At 40.4% G+C, this 19896-nt stretch overlaps 1 long non-coding RNA gene across 2 annotated transcripts in view; it reads right to left on the bottom strand.

Moving 5' to 3' along the window:
• Positions 1-266: 266 nt before the first annotated feature.
• Positions 267-19896, bottom strand: part of LOC114041949 — a 47061-nt gene continuing 27431 nt past the window's right edge. For both annotated transcript variants that reach the window (XR_003568958.1, XR_003568957.1), the window contains exons 2-4: positions 6396-6492; positions 3574-3644; positions 267-1784 (exon numbers count right to left, since the gene is read on the bottom strand). This is a non-coding gene — a long non-coding RNA (uncharacterized LOC114041949). The remainder of the gene's footprint in view (positions 1785-3573; positions 3645-6395; positions 6493-19896) is intronic.

Here is a 19896-nt window from a genome sequence, read left to right as displayed (position 1 = left end):
TCGTTAACTCCAAATCTGAAACCCAATTAGTATTGGGAAAGTGGGTATGCTCACATTCCATGAAAGGGAAAGTGATCCCTCAATTTCCCTCAAATAATAGCCCATGCCCTGTATTTTCATCAAGTTGAACAAACTTGAATTGATGGGTAACTCTCCTGCTCATTTCCCCTTACAATACTGTTGACACTATGAGAATCTCCATGGAAACATCAAGAAAAACACTGACCGAATTTAATTCACCAAACATTTATTAAGTATCTGTGTTCAAAGAACTATGTTAAGCACTGAGGATACAAAAACAATAAAAAAATAACCCCTCCCTTCATGGAACATACACTTTTGGGTGGAGGGAGATATGACATGCACATGGATCAATAGATTATACAAGGCAATTTGAGGATGGACAGTATATTAATAATGAAGTCAATTGTGGAGGGATCCCAAGATAGGTGTCACCAGGGTTGAGATGCTAAAAGTCAGGGATAAGGAAGCAGTTTGTTACAGGAATAGGAGAAGCAGGGTTTGAGCAAAAGCAGGAGAAAAGGGATGGGATGGCTAGATCACGGAACAACTCAAAGTGAAGTCTAACTGAAATATAGGCTGCTTGAAGAGGAGAAGTAAGTGTGAAATAAGTCTGGAAAGGTAAGTTGGAGTTTTGTAGATTTTAAACACAAGAATAAGGAAACTGAATCTGACAGAAGGTAAGTAACTTGTTCAGGGTTATTCACCTAGTAAATGTCTAAGGGAGGGATTTGAACTCAGTTCTTTCTGATTCTGAGGTCAGCACCTAACTACCAAGAAAATTGATTAGAAACTACCCTAGCCATGTCCCTTTCGCCAGTATAGCCCCTGAGGTCCCTTCCAACTCTACCTACCGTCCTAGGAATGACAAACACAGGAAAAAAGGTGCATTAAGCTAGTAATCAAATCTGGTATTCCTTCAGCAGGTCCTATTAGGGTATAGAAGCAGCATTGCCTGGGGCATTTAAGGAATCAGCTCTTACCAATTTTCAATAGAAATTGAGGGGAGCTAAAAGATTGAGACTGTTAACTAGTTTAGGTCATTCACCAGGAGTCAGATCTGGGTAAAGGTGTAGTTATCTATGTCCCCAGGAGATACCCCTGAAACAAGTATATCTTTCATTGCTTTTGAATTGTGCTGACCGGTATCAAGTCAGCCAAGGAAGATGTGAGTCCATGAGTCCTCCCTTTTCTTGTGTCTTGTGTCCTGTGGCAGGACTTAGTACTTCCCCCATTTGGCATACGGGAGTATAAGGAAGGAACAAGTTTCCAGGGGAGTTTCCTAATAAAGTTCCCAGAACCTGAGACCAAAGTCTTCTATAAGACAACTAAGATTCTCCTCCATAATCCTTGGGGCATGAGTAAGAGCAAACCATGTGTGGCTGTGACCTTTGCAACCACAGGGTCACCTCCACATTGAGAAAAGGGATTGAAAAAAAAAGCAAAGGAATTGGAATAGGGTTTTGTTGGAGGAAGGTAGGAAGTGGATTTGTTAAAGGATTCATTTGGCAAAGAGGCCAAAGCAAACAGTAACCATCCCCACGTATCCCTCAGTCCTCTGGTCTCACGATTCATATTTATATCAATTACTTTGTGCTTAGAAGAACCTCAGAGGTGAAGGAAATTATTTTCCGAACCATGATGAAAAGAAGCAGGAATTCCACAGCAATCTTCTCAAATCACTTGTCTTGCACTCTCTGTGTCATTTATGATATATCTTCATTTATGACAGCAGCCAGTTCTGACTATCAAATCACCTGGAGCTGAAATTATTTTTGAAAATGTGTTAGATTCCCCATTCTAGAGAATTCACATGCCAAATCATTCATTCTGCATACAAGCAAATATTTAGATTGGCTGGAGATCATCCAATGATCACCTAATTATTCTGGTCCCCAATCTGACTTTACTGCAGCAAAGGAGAATAACAGAAATGCAAAGAAAAGGTTTAGTCAGAGAAACAAAGGGTTCTCTGAATGAGAGCCAGGCAGAATGAAAAGGGTTTTGTCTCTGAGTACTGAAATATAGAGGGCAGTTGGAGCACTTGCGATCCCCCAGCAGCGTAGAAACAACTGGGATTAACAAACACAATTCCTTAATGCAATGAACAAGCTCAGCCCTAGAGAACTAATAAGAAAACACACCCTCCTCTCAATAAAGAGGTAGGAATTAATGGATGGGAAATGTGGTTCATACAGCAGAGGTGGGTACTGCAGTGGTTGGCTCTGCATAAATTATTTTTCGTTGTTATTCAGTTGGGGAGAAATAAGGTTAAGGATAATGGAACATGGCGTAAAAATAAAGGGAAAACTGTTTTTTCAGAAAAAATGATTGATAAATTATAAAAATCAGCAAGGGTCTGTAACTTATATAGTCTCAGAGGTATCTGGGGCAATGAAAGGTTAAGTAACTCGCCCATGGTCACAAAACTTGTATGTGTCAGAGGCAGTCATTGAATCCCTGTCTTCTTACCTGCAAGGCCATCAGGAAACTCTAGAGGCTTCTTCTACCTTATGACTACACCCTAGTAGGCTTCTCCCTGGCCCAAATCTAACCCTGCCACTTCCATCTCCTTCCCAGATGGCCTCACCAGGCTCAGTCTCCTCAGAAAAAGCTCATTTTACGCCAGGGTAAAGGATTCCAATAATGAGTTCCCCTTCCCACTCCACTATTTATTTTGGGGGGAGGAAGGGAGGCAATCTGAGTTAAGTGATTTTCTCAGGGTCACATAGCTCATAAGTGTCTGAAGCCAGATTTGAACTCAGGTCTTCCTAACTCCAAGACCTATGCCTATCCACTGCACCACCTCACTGCCCCCCCACTCTACCCTTTTTGTACTTATTGCCTTGGACATAAAAGCTGCTACTTACAATACTGCTTTAAGCTAAGACAGCAAATTAAATCTTCCTTTTCAACCTTTGTTCCCATTTTGTTCTTTCTAAAGGACAAACTTGAGGCTGCTTTGAAAAAAATCTCCTGAATCTACTTTTTCCCCCAAAGTAGACTCATTCATTTTTGGACGGAAGTATGAACTAGACATTTGGATATGGTACTAAATTACCTGAGATCTTCTCTACCTCTAAAAGTCTTGTATCTAAGCTATTGCCTCTTATTAGAGTGAACAGTTAGATGGTGTAGTGGATACAGTGCTAGGCCTGGAGTTCAAATCTGGCCTCAGACACTTACTAGCTCTGTATGACCCTGGGCAAGTCACTTAACCCTGTTTGCCTCTGTTTCTTCAGCTGTAAAATGAGCTGCAGAAGGAAATGGCAAACCACTCCAGTATCTTTGCCAAGAAAACCCCAAATGAGGTCACAAAGAGTTGGATACAACTGAAACAACTGAACAACAACAATAAAGAGAGTGAGCTGATATTACAGGTCAAAGGACCTAGATAGAGTTCAGATATTAATACTTCAGTTGTTGGGGTATAAGACCCAGGATTCAGGAAGATATTAATTCCCTAGCACCAGCATTATAAATGATTGATAATTATCAAATTCAAGTAGACAACTGAATATTAATGTTAAGTGGGTTATTTTTATACTTTACCAATAGTTATCTGATAGAGAATCCTCTGATTAGCCACAAGTCTATCTTCTTTTTGTCTCAGCCTGATAAATCTGAAAAAACCAAAGCGTAAGACCTTTATCTGCAACTTTCATTACATCTCCTCATGGTAGGAGATTAATTGATACTCCATTGAGATAACTGACATCTTAGCATCATAGGTCTAGAAGACCTAGAAGAAAATTTAAAGGTCATCTAGCCTATCTCCCTTGTTTTATAAGTGACAAAAACCATTAAGTTAAACAATTGACCCAAGGTCTCACAAGCAAGAAGCAGCTATGCTGAGATTCCAGCTTGACTCCAAATCCTGCACTCTTCCTACTTCACTTCCCAGCCTTGATGAGGATGGAGTATACCTTGAGTCTGAGTGCTTGTTGGAGATTAACACTTCACCGAAACAGTGATTGAAGGATGATTTGATTGATTCAAGACTATTGAATGAAGCATAGTCTAGGTTTGGGGCCTGTAGAAGGGTACAGACAAATCAACCAGAGGTCTTAGATCTGGGGAAAGCTAAGCTCAGGTATGTACAGACATTAGCTCTGCATTGCTAGGGAAGAAAAATCTGCTTAACCCCTGACGTTGCTCTAGAGAACCCCTTCAATCATCCAGGTAGCTATAAAATATGTGGTTCTCTCTCTCAGAGGTTCTTAGAGAAGGATCCCTCTAACCAAAGGAGTGTAGGGGAGCAACCATGTGGTTTCAAAAGTCATCAGCAATCAAAGCTCAGTGGTAGAATGTTGAATGCTTCTGGATCCAAGATCCAGTAGAAGTGTCTGGAGCTCCCAGGCTCAGCCTTGTAAAAAGAGAAGGGAATTCATAAAGTTGATCTAACTCTCCTGGTCACATTCTCCATATGTTTATAATCCTTCTACCTTTGCTAATCTAACTTTGCTAAGTTTGTAAATGACAAGCAACAGAGAGTAATAGAGAAATGAGCCAACCAAACCTAGCACCATTTTTTGTTCTTAATTTACAAATTTTTGCCAGTTTTTTTAAATGATCATAATATCATAGATTTGGACCTAAATGGAACTTTAGGGACCATTGAGTCCAACCCCCTCATTTTACAGAAGAAAAGGCTGAGATACAGAAAAATCAAGTGACTTGCCCAGGGTCACAGAGTGTCTGAGGCAGGATTTGAACCTAGGTCTTAGGGCTGTAGGCTTGATGCTCTATCCATTGCACCATGCTGCCTCTCAAGTCAAAACACTAGTGATGCCATTTTACATGTGGAATAACATTTTTTTTCATTCACCTATTCATTTTACTCAACAAATATCCATTGACAGGCTACTCTATTTTCGGGCTGGGAAAGGGAACCAGGGCTAAGATTCACATTCATTGGTGAGCAATAGCCAACCATACCCTGACTGCTTTAGTCTTCTTGAAGATTGAAAAAGTAATTCATCTTATTTTTGCAGTCTGGTTCTCAGCCTCTTTACTATCCTTTCCAGAAAAACAATGTGGGCTATGAAGAATGTCCATCTTTGGTAAGGCAAGTAAGAACTTATGCTACCTGTCTTCTCAAACATGCATTAGCCACCACCTGATTCATGGTGAAACACAGAAACAAGCCCACAAATCACTCTTAACTACCCATGGGAAGTGCTCCCGACCTACTGAGCTCTATCAGATACACAACATCTTAGAAAAAATATGAAAACTTTAAAACTTCTACACTGGGAAGATAAAGCAGGAGAAAACATGTCCTGCCTTTAAAGTGGCAAAGGGCTATCTATCAAGTAAGAGAGAGAAAGCTCCTAGGCAGAGTCAGAGAATTAGAGCTGGAAGGATGCCAGAGGTTATCTAGCCCAACCCTGACATTTTGCCCAGGAGAAAAATGAGGCAGTGGACATGAAAGGAGCTGTCCAAGGTCCCACAGGTAGGAAGCATCACAAATGCAATTTCAAGCAATTATTATAAAGCACCTACTATGTGCCAGGCACTGTGCTGGGCACTAGGGATACAAGTAAAAAAGAAACAAGTCCTATTTGCAAGAAACTTACATTCTAATGGGGGAAACAAACACATGTAAAAATGCACACATCATAAATATAATATGTATGTACATCTACGTCTATATATGCATACACAATATAGTTAAATACAAAGTACTTATGGATGGGAAGCAAGGGTGTGCCGACAAATGTTTAACAACCTGTTAATATGGGGGAGGGGTTTGAAAGCGGATGTTTTCAGACTATACTATTAAATTTGTCCTGAGGAGTACATAATAATATATAGTAATAATAACTGCATTATCAACATTTTTCCACCACTTTCTTAAGTCTAGGCAATCCACAAAACAATAAATCAAGCCTGACAATTTTTTTTTTGACAATTTTCAAGGTGTAAATGCTTACACTGAAAACTCAACAATTAACTCTCCTGACTTCAGGCTGCTTATAGAACACCCCTGAAGAAAGGGCACTAGAAATCTGGGAGGTTGGGAAAAGCTCCATGCATAACATGATGCATAAACTGCATCTCAAAGGAAAAGACTATGTAACACTATCTTTCAAGCATTTGAAGGAGAGGCAACTTGTGGAGCCATAGATAAAGCACTGGGCAGGAAGTCAGAAAGACCTGAGTTCAGATCCTGCCTCAGGACCCTGTGCAAGTCTTGTCATCTCTGTCTGCCTCAGTTTTCTCAACTATAAAATGGGAATGCACCCACCTCCCAGATGCTAGAGCTAGAAGGATGCCAGAGATTATCTTATTAGCCCAACGCTGTCATTATAGCACCTACCTCCCAGGGTTGTTATGAGGATCAAATGAAATATTATGTATAAAATACCTACCATAGAGTCTGGCATGTAGTAAGTGCTTAATAAATGCTTGCTTCTTTCCTTACCCTCATTCACTCCACCTTGTAGTCAAATATTTGGAAGGGCTGCCCTGTAAAAGAGGAATTAGATTTACTCTGTTTTTTATTTTAACCAGAACTAGCTGTAGCACTGAGAAAGGACCTAAACAATGACATGCCAGGGAGTCAACACACAGTCCTGTACAAATACGGAGTCAATGAGAGTTGAGAATATAATTAGGGGCAGTTAAGTGATGCAGTAGATAGAGCACTGGCCTTGGAGTCAGGAAGACCTGAGTTCAAATCTGGTCTCAGACACTTACTAGCTGTGTGACTCTGGGTAAGTCACTTAACCCCAATTGTCTCCAAAAAAAATGAGATAGTAAAATTAAAGAAAATGGAATGCTGACAATGGTACTTCAGAAAGAAGTCTACTTTGGGCTACTAGAAGCAAGAACAGAGCTGCAAGCTTGGCTCTTCCTCTTGACATTGACTATCTGTGTGGGTCTGAGAAACTTGTTTATCAATTCTGTCTCCTTGGGTCAGCAAGATGGAGATAAGAACACCCCCACCAAAGACACATAGGTACCACAAGATAGATGAAATATAATCAATTGCATAGAATACAACAGAAATTCAAGGTATCTTTAAAATGTCCAATCCAACCCAACATACTGCCTATGGACCAGGTACTGTGTGCTAAGCCCTGGATATACAAAGACAAAATGAAAATAATACCTACCCTCAAATCACTTACAGACTAGTTGTAGAAACTCCCTTTACCAACATGGATTGGCAAGGTGCTCTGTAACATTATCTTAGAGGGACGTCTGGAACAGTGACTTGCTAGCCCATGGTCACACAGCTAGCATGAGTCAAAACTCAGGTCTTCCAATCTCTAAGGATAGTACCCTATATACTACATGATGCTACCTCTGAAGTAGATAACTATACACAGGATAATTTGGTGAGTAAGAGAGCAGTGAAAACAATGGAGTTCATGAAAGGGTTTTCACAGGAGTTAGCACATGACCTGAGCATTGAATGAAGCTAGAGATGCTAAGATATAATTGTAACGTTTCTAATTCTAATATGTTGCTATTTACCAAATTCTATGGAGTTAATGAAAAGTTACCTGGAGGCCAATAGATTGCAGAGACATGACTTGGATCTCAAAATTAAATCAGATGAGAGCTGATTCAATCAATCAGCAAGCATTATCAAATGCTTTAATGCATTAATAAAAAGACCTACTATGTGCCAGGCACCATGCAAGGCATTAAAGATACAAAGACAAAAATGAAAACAGTTCCTGCCTTCGAGATGCTAGCATTCTATCAGGGAAAACAACATGTGCATATGTAAACAGATAAAAAATATATACAAAGAAAAAACAAATACAGGGTATACCAAAAGTCTTAGTGTAGTTTTCAGCTTTTGAAAGCTGAAATCCCTTCTTTCATCTCTGAAGGACTCCCCATTCCAATCCACACAGCAGTTGTAAATGATCCCATCTTTCAAAAAGCCTTCCCTTGTCTTTTTCTAGCCCCGAAGGCTGAGATTGTACTCCCCAAGCCAAAATCAGTGGATTCCATCAATCTCTCTCTGTCCTTCTACCAGGGCCATTAGATCATAGGTTTAGAGTTGGGAAGGAGTTTAGGCAACCTCTAATCCAATCCCCTCATTTTACACATGAAGTAATTGAGCCCTACTGAGGCTGCTGACTTCTGCCTCACTGCTCACAAACATCTTTAACCTTCCTGTTAAATAAAGGATGGAAAGGGAAGAAAAAGCTGTTACACTGATAATTCAAAACCATATCCCGATTGTGTCAAGAATTGGCCCACTGGGTTTTTGTTCAGAATAGCCACTGTCAGATTATCTTCTCAAAAAGAAAAACAAACATACAGAAATGAGAGATTATAAAGCCTCCAGGGGGTCCCTCTGTGTTTGCTTATCTTCCAGCAAAAGCTGGTGAGAGTCTAATTCTTTCCTGATGGGTTTGATAGTTCTTGCAAACTCAAGAAACCTGAGGTTATTGACCAATGAGTGTCTCTTGCCATTTTATGGTCTTTTATTGCAAATCTATTTCCCTTCCAACCCCACTCCCACACCATTACATTGATTGAAGAACCTGGGGATGTTGAGCCTGGAGAAAAAAGACTTAGGAGAAATATGACAGCTGTGGTTAAGTATTCGAAGGGTTGTCTTATAAAAGTCAAATAGTTGTTTGGAGCCAGACTTTGAGTCAGCACCAGAATAAAAATGATCAGAAGAATTTTTGCTGATTGAAAAAAATAAAATACAACTTTATAAATAAAATAATTTACTCAATTTTAGCCTTTAGTTTTTGTTGGTCTTTGTAGGTAGCCTGGCTAGGTGTGATACCTTGGGCTATATACTAAAACAGCTTTAGCCCTCCCTCATCAGAGAGAGACTTACTAGCTACTCAACCCCAATAGGTAGGAACAAAGCATTTGATGGTCCAGAGAAAGTTGGATAGCTGAAAGCCAGCAGATGGTAAGAGAACAGCTTGGAGTCCACAAGATCAGTAGAGATGTTCAAGAGAAAACAGACATGACGCAATGAATAGATGACTCAGCAGAGAGTAGGGACTCAGAACTCAGTAGAAATGATATGATGCTCGGCAGAGTGAAAGCGTGGTACCCAGCAGAATGCAGGACAATGACATCAACAGAGGACCTTGGCAGCTCTGCTATATGAAAGATGTAAAGTGACCTGGCTCCATGTGCTCCCTCCATACATGCCCTCCCCATGTGCTTTCCAGTAACAAATATTCTCTGTGGATGCATTTCCCCAGTGTTGACGTGGTAACCTGTGGGGAAAACGTATCCCATGTATTAATGGTGGAGGGGACACTTTATTTTCATTTAATTTGCTATAGAGTCTTTTGCTTATAAACTCTGTTTGGCATTTATCATTTCACAATCTGGCACCTTTCTACCATTTAAGAGAGTGTCCAGGCTATGTATGTTCACTTCTCTTCTGGCTCTGCTAATGGCTCTTACCTCTCTGGACTTTTCTATCTCTTCCCTTCTTACCCTACAGAGGTTTCCACTCTTTTTTTTGTTAGGCAATCAGGGTTAAGTGACTTGCCCAGGGTCACACAGCTAGTGAGTATCATGTGTCTAAGGCTGGATTTGAACTCGGGTCCTCCTGACTCCAGGGCCTGTGCTCTATCCACTGAGCCACCTAGCTGCCCCCAAGCTTTCTACTCTTATAGCTTCCTCCTCTGCTTGGTGAGTTCTGGCCCAGAACCACCATATGAGAGAGTGGCCAGGACATCCATGTTCACTTCTCCCCTGGCTCTTCTCCTGCCTCTCCGCTTCTCCCTCTTTGCTCCCCCTACACACCTTTCCAGCTCCCATTTATGTCTTATCTTCCCCCATTAGAATATGAGTTCCTCGAGAGTAGAGATTGTCGTCTTTTAATTTGTATTTGTATTTCCAGCACTTAGGAGAGTACCTGGGGATACGTGAGAAGTACGTAATAAATTCGTTCTCTATCTATCTACCTATCTCTCTATTCTTTATTACTCTGTTCCATGCACTCTACAATCCAGCCCTAACAGCCTACCTATTGTTCCTCACACCCAATGCTCCAATACCTATCTCCCATGCCTAGAATTATTGCCCTCCCTCCGGCCTCTACCTCTTAGAATCCCAGCCTCCTTCAAGACAGTTCAAATGCAACCTTCTTTCCTGGTCCCTCATTCTGCTAATGCCTACTCCTCTAAGGTTACCATCCATCTAGGCCACTCTACGTTAAGAAGCAGCTTAGTGTGGGGGAAATTTAGGGGCCATCGAATCTTAACTTTGCCACTTATGACTTGGGAGACTTTAAGCAAGTTATTTTGACCTTTAGGAAGTCATAAATTCTCCGGACCTTGACAAATGAGAGGGTTGGACTAGATGCCCTCTGTGTTCCTTCCCAGCCCTAAAAGTCTCTTTCTATGAACTAAAACCAGACCTCAATCTGGGCCAGCCTCCCGTGAAGTCCTTTTCTCCCAGCCAATGAGTCTCATCGGCTGCTCTGCTTCTATGCCTGATTGTGGCTGCTCCCTAGTGGCCTCTTGCAGCATTGACCCAATCTGGTTAGTACATGCTATTCAGATAGCTATTCGAAAAATCATAGAATGTCAGAGCTGAAAAGCACCGCACAAGTCATGAAATCTAAACCCTTCATTTTACAAACAAGAAAGCTGAGATACAGAGACGTACCCAATAATATTGTGAGCTCCTTGAGGACAGAGACTATCTTTCGTCTCTTTTAGTACCCCCAATGGTTAACATAGTGCCTGGCGGGCACTTAAGGAAAGTCTATTGATTGATTAATTGTACTAGTATTAAGTGGCAGAGCCAGGGATTAAATCCACATTCTCTGACTCCAGATTGAGCTCTTTTCTCACTCTCCCACTCTCTTTCACTTCTACCAACATAAAATGAAAATATCATAGACTCTGGAGGCCTTGAGCCATTCTTATGGATTTCCCCAAACAGGAGAAACCTCTAAGAATCTTGGAAACCACCTAGCAGCCCATTGGGAGTAAAGGAATATCAGGAGTTATTGTTTCCCCTTCTGCTATGGATTCCCTTCTGAGTTCTTAGGAACCATCCCCATCTACCAGAATTTCAGAAGATCATTTGCATTTCTGTAGCAGCTTTCAAGTGCCTGAGTGAGAATATGCCTTTTATAGAAACTAAGTCTCTTCCAAAATTCCTACAAAGTAACAGGAGACTACTCATGCCACTTTCCCCAAAACTAAAAGACAGCATCCTTTCCATCACTTTCTTCCCCCTCCTCCTCCTCCTGCAATCTCCCACATCCCCTTCACTACTCATTTTCCCACCCATTAGTAGCTTATTCTGTATTGCCAATCACAGCATGCCACTAGGGGCTAAACTACTGAGAAATCCTGCTGCTGTTTGCTTTCCTGTAATGATGAGAAACAAGCCTGATTGCTATTGTCTCATCACAAGGTGCACTGAAGAGGAAAAGCCAACACAGTAACTGAGCTGGAGTCCTGGGCCCAGAGAGATTCCGTGATTAAGGGGAAGATCCAGAAATTAATCAATGATGAGACCAGAAACATGAACCGGTGCATGTCAATTTGTTTCAGGCTCATGTAGTTTGAGGCCAGTTGGAAAAATAACAACTACTGTAGCCAGTAATTGGCCATCTTCACATCCCTCTGATTGTTTGCCTCACAAAGATGGGGCACTAATGACTCAGGCATCTCCACCAATTGATGACATTGAATGCCTGGGTGAGATTTTCCAATTGCTGCTGAACTGGAATCTAGCCCCCAAATGGCCCTTCATTTGTGAGCCAGAGAATACCCTAGATCATTGTTACCCTCAGCTGTGCCTATAGAAAGTTAGACCTCTCTTTTATTGTATGTATTTTCTGCTACCAGCTAAGGGTTTTCTCCTTCTATTGAAGAAATGACATTCCACATTCAGCCCATGATTTACAACTTAGAAAGCACTTTTTTCATGGAGCCCCTGCAAGATAGGGTGGCACAATGATTATTTTTACCCCTTTTTACCTAGGAAGAAAATGAGACTAAGAACAAAGCAACTTCCCAGACCTCACATTGCTGGTAAATGGTATAAACTAGGATTTGAATCAAGTCTCTTTCTTCCAGGACCAGTGTTTGCTCCACTATGCCAGATTACATCTTTCTTTTTGTTGTTGTTGTTGTTGTTTATTTGTTTGTTTGTTTTTTGACTAGGCAATGGGGTTAAGTGAATTGTCCAGGGTCACACAGCTAGCAAGTGTCAAGTGGCTGAGGCTGAATTTGAATTTTGGTCCTCCTGACTCCAGGGCTGGTGCTCTATACACTGTGCCACCTAGCTGTCCCCACATCTTTCTTATTTACACTCAGGACGCCTTATTCTAGACCAAAAAGTCAACAACATAGTTCTACTTGAGCTATTTCATTGGCATTAAATTTTTTGTTGATGATCAATCATTTCAGTTATCATTATCTGACTCTTCGTGACCCCATTTGGGGTTTTCTTGCAGAGATAATGAAGTGGTTCACCATATCCTTCTCCAGCTCATTTTACAGAGGAGGAAACTGAGGCAAACGAGGTTAAGTAACTTGTCCAGGGTCACACAGCTAGTAAGTGTCTGAGGCCAGACTTGAACTCAGGAAGATGAGTTTTCACATACTTGACAAGCCTGCACTCCAGGTTCTCAATTTGACTCCCTAGAGAATGACCACTCCCAGGTTTGAGTTCAAAGGGTGCCCTATGGGTACACACTTCAAAAACTATAGCTCATAAGCCTCCTCCAATGGGCTTACTTTTTATGGTCAGCCAGTAGATACAATTAACTCAAAGTAAAGGCATTTACTAAGATGCCATGGTAAGAAAAGTAGTTACAAAACATTCCCTCTACCACTACCAAACATGAGCCTATATACATACAAAATTCCCCTGGAAAGAGTGTAAATGAACTTAGACTACAACGATAATAAAAGACCAAGGCCACAAGTGTCCAAGGCAACTAATACCTCAATACTGCACCCTTGACAGAAATAGCGAAGTTAGGAAAAAAGATTTTGGAGAAAAGATAATGATTTCAGTTTTGGACATAATGAGATCAAGATACCTATAGATTTCACCCCTGGAAGTGTCTGGCAGGCCATTGGTGATGTGGTAATGGAGCCATCTGAACAAAGGTAATAGTTGAAACCATGGGATCATTGACTTAAGTAAAGATGGCAGGCTTATCAAGTATGTGAATGACAAAAAGCTAGAAAGAACAGATAACAAACCTACAACAGAATCAGTATCCAAAAAGATCTTGACAGCCTAAAGCATTGAGTTTCATATAATAACATGAAATTTATTAAATATGAAGCCTTCCACTTGGGTTTAAAAAAAACAACTATATGAGCAGGACAAGATAGAAGAGAAGTGGCTTATAAATGATGCTTCTGAATCCAGAAATGAGTTTATTCAATATGTGCCAATGGTGTAACACATTAGTGAAGGCAGCTAAGACAATCTTAGGGTGCATTAAAAAAAAGTATGGTGTCCAGATCAAGGAAGATGACTGTCCTACTGTCCTCTGCACTGGTCGGCTCACATCTGAAATACTGTATTCAATCCTAGGCATCATATTTTAAGAGGGCAACAAGGATGTTAACAAGCTAAAGCGTACCCAGAAGATGACAAGAAAAGTAAAGAATATTGAAACCATGGGTTACAGCTAAGGAAATGGGAATATGAAGATTTAAGAGATATTTAAAAAGACACCTGAAAGACTTAGACAGTTAGACAACCTATGGGGTTACAGAGGACAGAACCAGGACCAGAGGCAGGGATTGAAAGGAGGAAGTAATTGGAAGCCACTAGAGTTTATTGATGTGGCTGGTTCGTCTAGAAGTGACTCCCTTCCGTTGTGTCCAGGTATAGGCCAGGCTGAGAATTTACTAAAATGAGGCACGCGGTGCTTTTTTAAGGAGATGCCATTAAAATTTACTCCACATAGGATTAACAAAAGGAATCTAGCAGATAGTACCTCTTCTTCCTAGTTTACAACAAAAAACCTAGAAGCCCAGATGCCACATCTCTGGACCTCCAGCAAAATAAGAGGTGATTTAATTATTTGGTTATCTCAAATTACCTCGGCCCTCTACACGATGTTCTGATAATCTGAGTTAAAACTAATATATTACATGTGATTTAAGGGCTACATCCCCTAAGTGAATTGGGGCATCATAATCTTCTGGCAGTTGTATTTTAATTAGAAATGTCATTCATTGGATGAGGAATCAGGAGACCTATGTTCCAGTCCTCATCCGGCCACTTACTATGTGACCTTGGGTGAGTCCCTTTCCCTCTCTAGATTTCAGTTTCCCTTTTCTGCAAAGTGATGTAGTTGGTTCAGGAGTGGAGAACCTGTCACCTCAAGGACACATGTGGTCCTCTAGGTCCTCAAGTGCAGCCCTTTGACTGAGTCCAAGTTTTACACAACAAATCCTTTTATTAAGGATTCCTCATCCCTGGTCACTAGATGATCTCTTACAGTTCTAACAATTCTATGAATTTCTATGACCACATCTAATAATGCACCAGTATAATAATCATGATGAATATTTTCCAAATTATCTTTCTACCTCAAACCTAAACAGGAATCAATTCAATTTACTTCAAATCAACAGATTTTTATACAGGACCTACTATGCGCATGGCTCTATATTAGGTGCTAGAAATACAAAGACAAAAAGGAACAATCTCTGCCTTCAATGAGCTCATAGTCTCACATAGTAAATGGCCGGTTGAGGACTGGAACATAGGTCTCCTGATTCCTCATCCAATGAATGACCTTTCTAATTAAAATACAATGCATTTTGCAGTCCTCAGAAAACTAAGATCACTAACACCTGGGATACACAAGGAAGATGTGACAAAGAAGATGGTTTCTGAGCCCAGTCTTGAAGGAAGATACAGATTCTAAAGGAGAGAGGTGAGTAGGATTGGCTTTTGTGAATTCACAGAGGCAGGAGGTCAAGTTTGGGGAATAACTAAGCAGTTCCAGTTCAGCTTGGAACATAGAGTTCAAGGAGAGTAGTATGATATGAGGCAACAAAGGTAAATAGAAGCTAGACTGTGGAGGGACTAAAGTGCCTGGCTAAGGAATCGTATTTTATCCTATTGGGGGGAAAGGGAACCAACATTTATTGAGTGCCTACTATGTACCAAGGCAGCCAGCTGGCGCAGTGGCTAGAGTATCAGGCCTGGAGTCAGGAAGACTCATCTTCCTGAGTTCAAATCTGGCCTCAGATACTTATTGACTGTGTGACCCTACACAGGTCACTTAACCCTGTTTGCCTCTATTTCCTCATCTGTAAAATGAGCTAGAGAAGGAAATGGCAAACCATTCCCATATCTTTACAAAGACAACCCCAAATGAGATCATGAAGAGTCAGACATGACCAACCAAAAGTGACAACAATGGGCTAGACACTGTGCTAAGCACTTCTACAAATGTTATCTCATTTGATCCTCGCAACAACCTTACAAAGTAGGTGGTATTATTATCATCCCCACTTGACAACTGAGGAAACTGAGGCAGACAGCGGTTAAGGGGCCCCCCTCAGCTGAAGCTACTAAGTGTCTGAGGCCTAATTTGAACTCAGGGCCTCCTGACTCCAGGTCCGACAATTTATCCACTGAATCACCCTAGCTGCTTCTCTAAGCAATGGAGAGCCACTGAGTTTTTGAGCAAGGGAGAGATTAGAATGAGTCCTGTGCCTTAGAAAGCTTATTTTGGTAGCTTCGTGGAGGGCAGATCGGAGAGAGAAGAGACAAGAAACAGGGAAAACAATTAGGAGGCTATTACAGCAATTCAGGCAGAAAAGAAGGAAGAAGGCTGACCTACAGTTTTGGCTGTGTTAGCAGAAAGCGGGACTGATGCGAGAGATGTTGTGAAAATTGTGTCCTCAGGACTTGGAAACTGATTGGATCTAGGGAGTTAGGAGGAGGAAAGAGTCAGAGATGATTCTGAGGTAACAAACCCTGGGGGTCTGAAAAATGGGAGTGCTTTCTATAGAAATCGACAAAACCTTCCCATCAAAACCTGCTCTTAAGAAATGATATTTTTAAATCAGTTATTCACCCTGTTGTGGAAGAGGAACAACAAGATTCGCTCCATCTTGGAGCCAAAATAGAACCAATAGTTCAAGTCCGTTCTTATGAAATCACATGAACGCTTGTAAAGCAAATTGGTTTAGAATATAAAACATAGACATCACAGAAATGGAATGAAATCATAGAAATCAAAAAATGTTTCAACAGCTTTGACATTTTTCTACTACTGCTTAATTTATCCTTTAAATTTAATTTTTAAAAATGTAATCTGTGTATTATGAGATTAGAATGGTGCTCAGAGCAATCTGACTCCATGTCCCCTCGTTTGTCCAAATCCCTTGGCTGTTGTGACTGTTTCAGCCTGGTTCTTAAACAGTGTGGAAACTATTAAGTCCCTGGGTTATCACTCCCACAGGCATTTGCTCTTTTTTTTGTTTGTTTGTTTAGTTTTAGTTTTCAACATTCACTTTTATAAGATTTTGAGTTCTAAATTTCCCCCCTCCCTCCATTCCCCTCTCCCCAAGACAGCATGCAATGTGATATAGGCTACAGGCATTGGTTTTTTAAAATGTATTTCCAATTGTGGATTGAAACACTTTCCTTTTACTCTGTGTGAAGGACTTGCAGGCATCAGGAAGCTGATGAGGAAAGTATATTTCAAGGCAAAGAGACTCCAGAACCCGACTCCACCTAGGGAAAAGCAATCCCTGACTGCATCAAAGTGTTCAATATATCCTTATGGACTTAAACTGAATCTATGCAACTTACACATTCAATTTCTAGGCTTTATCAGGTAAAGGCTGTGTCATTTTTTAATTAACTGGTACATAATAGAGGCAAGTGCTGAAGCTAGCTCCTGAAATCAAGCCGATTGTTAAATGTTCACTGTGAGCATTTACACTTCAGAAATCAGCAAATCAAGGCTTGATTTATTGTTCTATTGACTTCCCAGGCTTAAGAAAGTGGTGAAGAAAATGTTAACAGTACAGATTAAACTTTAAAGTGTGTCATAAGCACAATTTGTTTCCCTGTCAAAGAGCTGGTTGTTAAACATTTACAAGCACACCCCTACCTGACCTCCAACAAAACCCAACTCCAATGCTTCATTAGAGTGAGAAGATTAACCCCGGGTTCTTGAAATCTATGGCTATGGAATTCAAGTTCTGGCAGGTCTAGCCAAGGTGGAAAGGTTTTCAATATGGACCCAGTGACAAACTGCATGACTGTAGTCCAAGGGCCAGCCTCACTAAATTGGCAAAGTCTCATCAGGAGGGTGGCTGTAGGATGAAGAATGTTTCAGCCATAGCCACCCCCAAAGCTCCTCCACTAAGCTGTAGAAGAACTGAAATCAGCACTGCTTGAAAGAACAGACATCCATGAAATAACCAAGGTCCTTAAAGAATTGGCACGGGGCATTTTCTTCAACAGCAAGAGCCCCATGACATATTCTTCTGTATTCTTCATAATGTTTAGGATCGTGGTGTCATCAATTTAGAACTAGACATAACCTTAAAGTCCTCTAGTTCAACCCCATAATTTTAAAGATGAGAAAACTGAGGCCCATTGGGGTACAATGACTTGCCCAAAACGTAGCAAATTCATAGAAATGATAGATGGCAGAGCCAGGATTTGAACCCAGGTCTTATGACTCCAGGTCCAGGGTTGACTTTTTTTTTCCATAGACCATTCCATAACCAGCAAATTTTCTGACTTCTTATTCTACTTACAAATCAAAAAGATAAAATAAAATAAAAGCCTTCCCTTGGAGTGGAAGCTACAGTGTTCCTATTTTTTTTTTCAGTGTTCCTATTTTTAAACTTGTGTCAATCACACTGCCACCTAATGTAATGACTCCCAAAATTCAATTTGCCACTGATACCCAGTAGCATTTGGAGAATTAATTTGATGTAAATTAAATTACTCTAATGTACGTTATAAAGTAAGAGGATCTGTTAGAGTAATTCTTTGGGGTCCTCTTCAAAATTCACCAAGAAAGAAGTTACAACTCCATGGAAGATTCCTCTTCAACACATGTGTATTTCCACTTGTTCAACCAAAAGGATTTCAACACTTCTAAGTCAATAAACTTTTGTTAAAGGCCAAAATTTTCAGGGACTTTTTCTCTTCGATTTAGACTAGGTACTACCTTTAGCTTAAGGGAAGCAGCAATCCCCCGATATATTGGCAGAGACAGGAGGAGTGGGGTTTCTGTTCCGTTTGCATAATAACCCTTATCAAAAATGTATTAAGGCAGAGAAAAAGAATCCATTTTCCCTTTTTTAGAAAAGAGACATGTTCTCTCCCTTGGTATTCACAGGAGAGAAAACCCTAGGAAGAAATCTATGAATAATCTGAAATCCCAAATCTAAAGCTGGGGAATTAAAAGAACATTGTCTTCCTGAGATAATAAGCTGTTCAGCATGACTCTAGCTGAGGTTTGTGAAGCTAATGAGTTATATTAAATCCAGTGATCATAAACATGTTTTGAAAAAAAAATGTCCAACACACCATGCAAGTCTGATCTTGGGTTAAAAGAAACCTCTGTGGAAAGGCAGATAAAATTCATAGTTTTGTCTGGCAGGAATGGGAGATGCTCTTCACAAGCATGAACCAATTAGAAATATTTGAGGTGAAATGTGGAACTTCAGACCACAGTTACAATCATCTTTCTTTAACCAGGTACAAATTTCTAAAAGAAAAGAAAATGTAGCTTTAGAGAATAGCCCAAAATATACTGTTGTGAGTAGAATTTATAAAGACACAGTAGTAAAACTGTTTTTAAAATAGCTTCAGATAATCTAATGGTCCAATCCTGCCTTCCCCTCCTCACCAAAAAAAAATCACACAGTAAGTGCTTACAACAGTATCAATCTACTCCTCTATACCAGCATATAAAGTAGTTTGCTGTTCTTTAATTGAATAATTCAAAAAATCTGTTAAACCAACATGTTAAGCACCAGGGTACAAAGATAAAAATAATACTCCCTCCATTCAAAAAGCATACATTCTACTGGAGAATATAACATAAACACAACAAATTAATATCAAATGTATACAAAGTAATGTTAATGGGGAGAGAATGCTAACAACTAGGGAAATCAGAAATTATGCCACCTGAGCAGTGCTTTAGATGAAGCTACAGGCTCTAAGAGGTGGAATAAAGAGCATTCCATTCATAAGGATACCTGTAAGAAGACAAAAAGGTGAGAATGAAATGTTGTATATAAGCAGACTTTTCCACGAAAGCAAATTGAATCCATGTAAATGAAAAGCTACCAAAAACAAACAAACTTTCCTTCCAGTCTTCTTTAAAAAGGAAAGGGAAGAGATGTCAAAGATGACAAAAAAGAATGCTTTTTTTTTTAATAGTCAGTCAACAATAGGGAGAGTGAGATTTCTGTCAGCATCCTCCCAGGGTCCAACACAGATATTCCTCTACGGTGGACAAGTAATGGCAAATGCCTCAGAAGCTGTTCTCAAGATCAAGGCTTCTCTTGTTTGGGACACAAATTTGTCACAGCCAAATCTCCTGAGGAACTTTTAACTAAACACTAGAACCTCAACTGCCAATCAAGAGGTATTGGATTGGCAAGAGGAGGGATGTTGATGAGAAGATTGAGCCTTCCCTCATCCTCAAGGTATTAGTGCTCTCTCCTCAATTTGCCTTGTTATATACTTGTGTGCCCTCTAAGTGTCTCTGAAATAAAACATAAGGTCCCTTAGAGCAGAGACTGCAGCAGCTGGGTGGCATAGTGGATAGAGAACCAGGCCTGAAGTCAGGAAAACCTGAGTTCAAATCTGGTCTCAGACATTTGCTAGCTGTGTGACCCTGGGTAAATCATTTAACTCTGTTTGCCTCAGATTCCTCAT

Source organism: Vombatus ursinus, unplaced genomic scaffold (genome assembly GCF_900497805.2).
Source record: "Vombatus ursinus unplaced genomic scaffold, bare-nosed wombat genome assembly UNPS02014225.1, whole genome shotgun sequence".
NCBI classification, from domain to species: domain Eukaryota; kingdom Metazoa; phylum Chordata; class Mammalia; order Diprotodontia; family Vombatidae; genus Vombatus; species Vombatus ursinus.
Note: the sequence above shows the minus strand (reverse complement) of the source record. Positions and strands in the feature narration are given on the sequence as shown.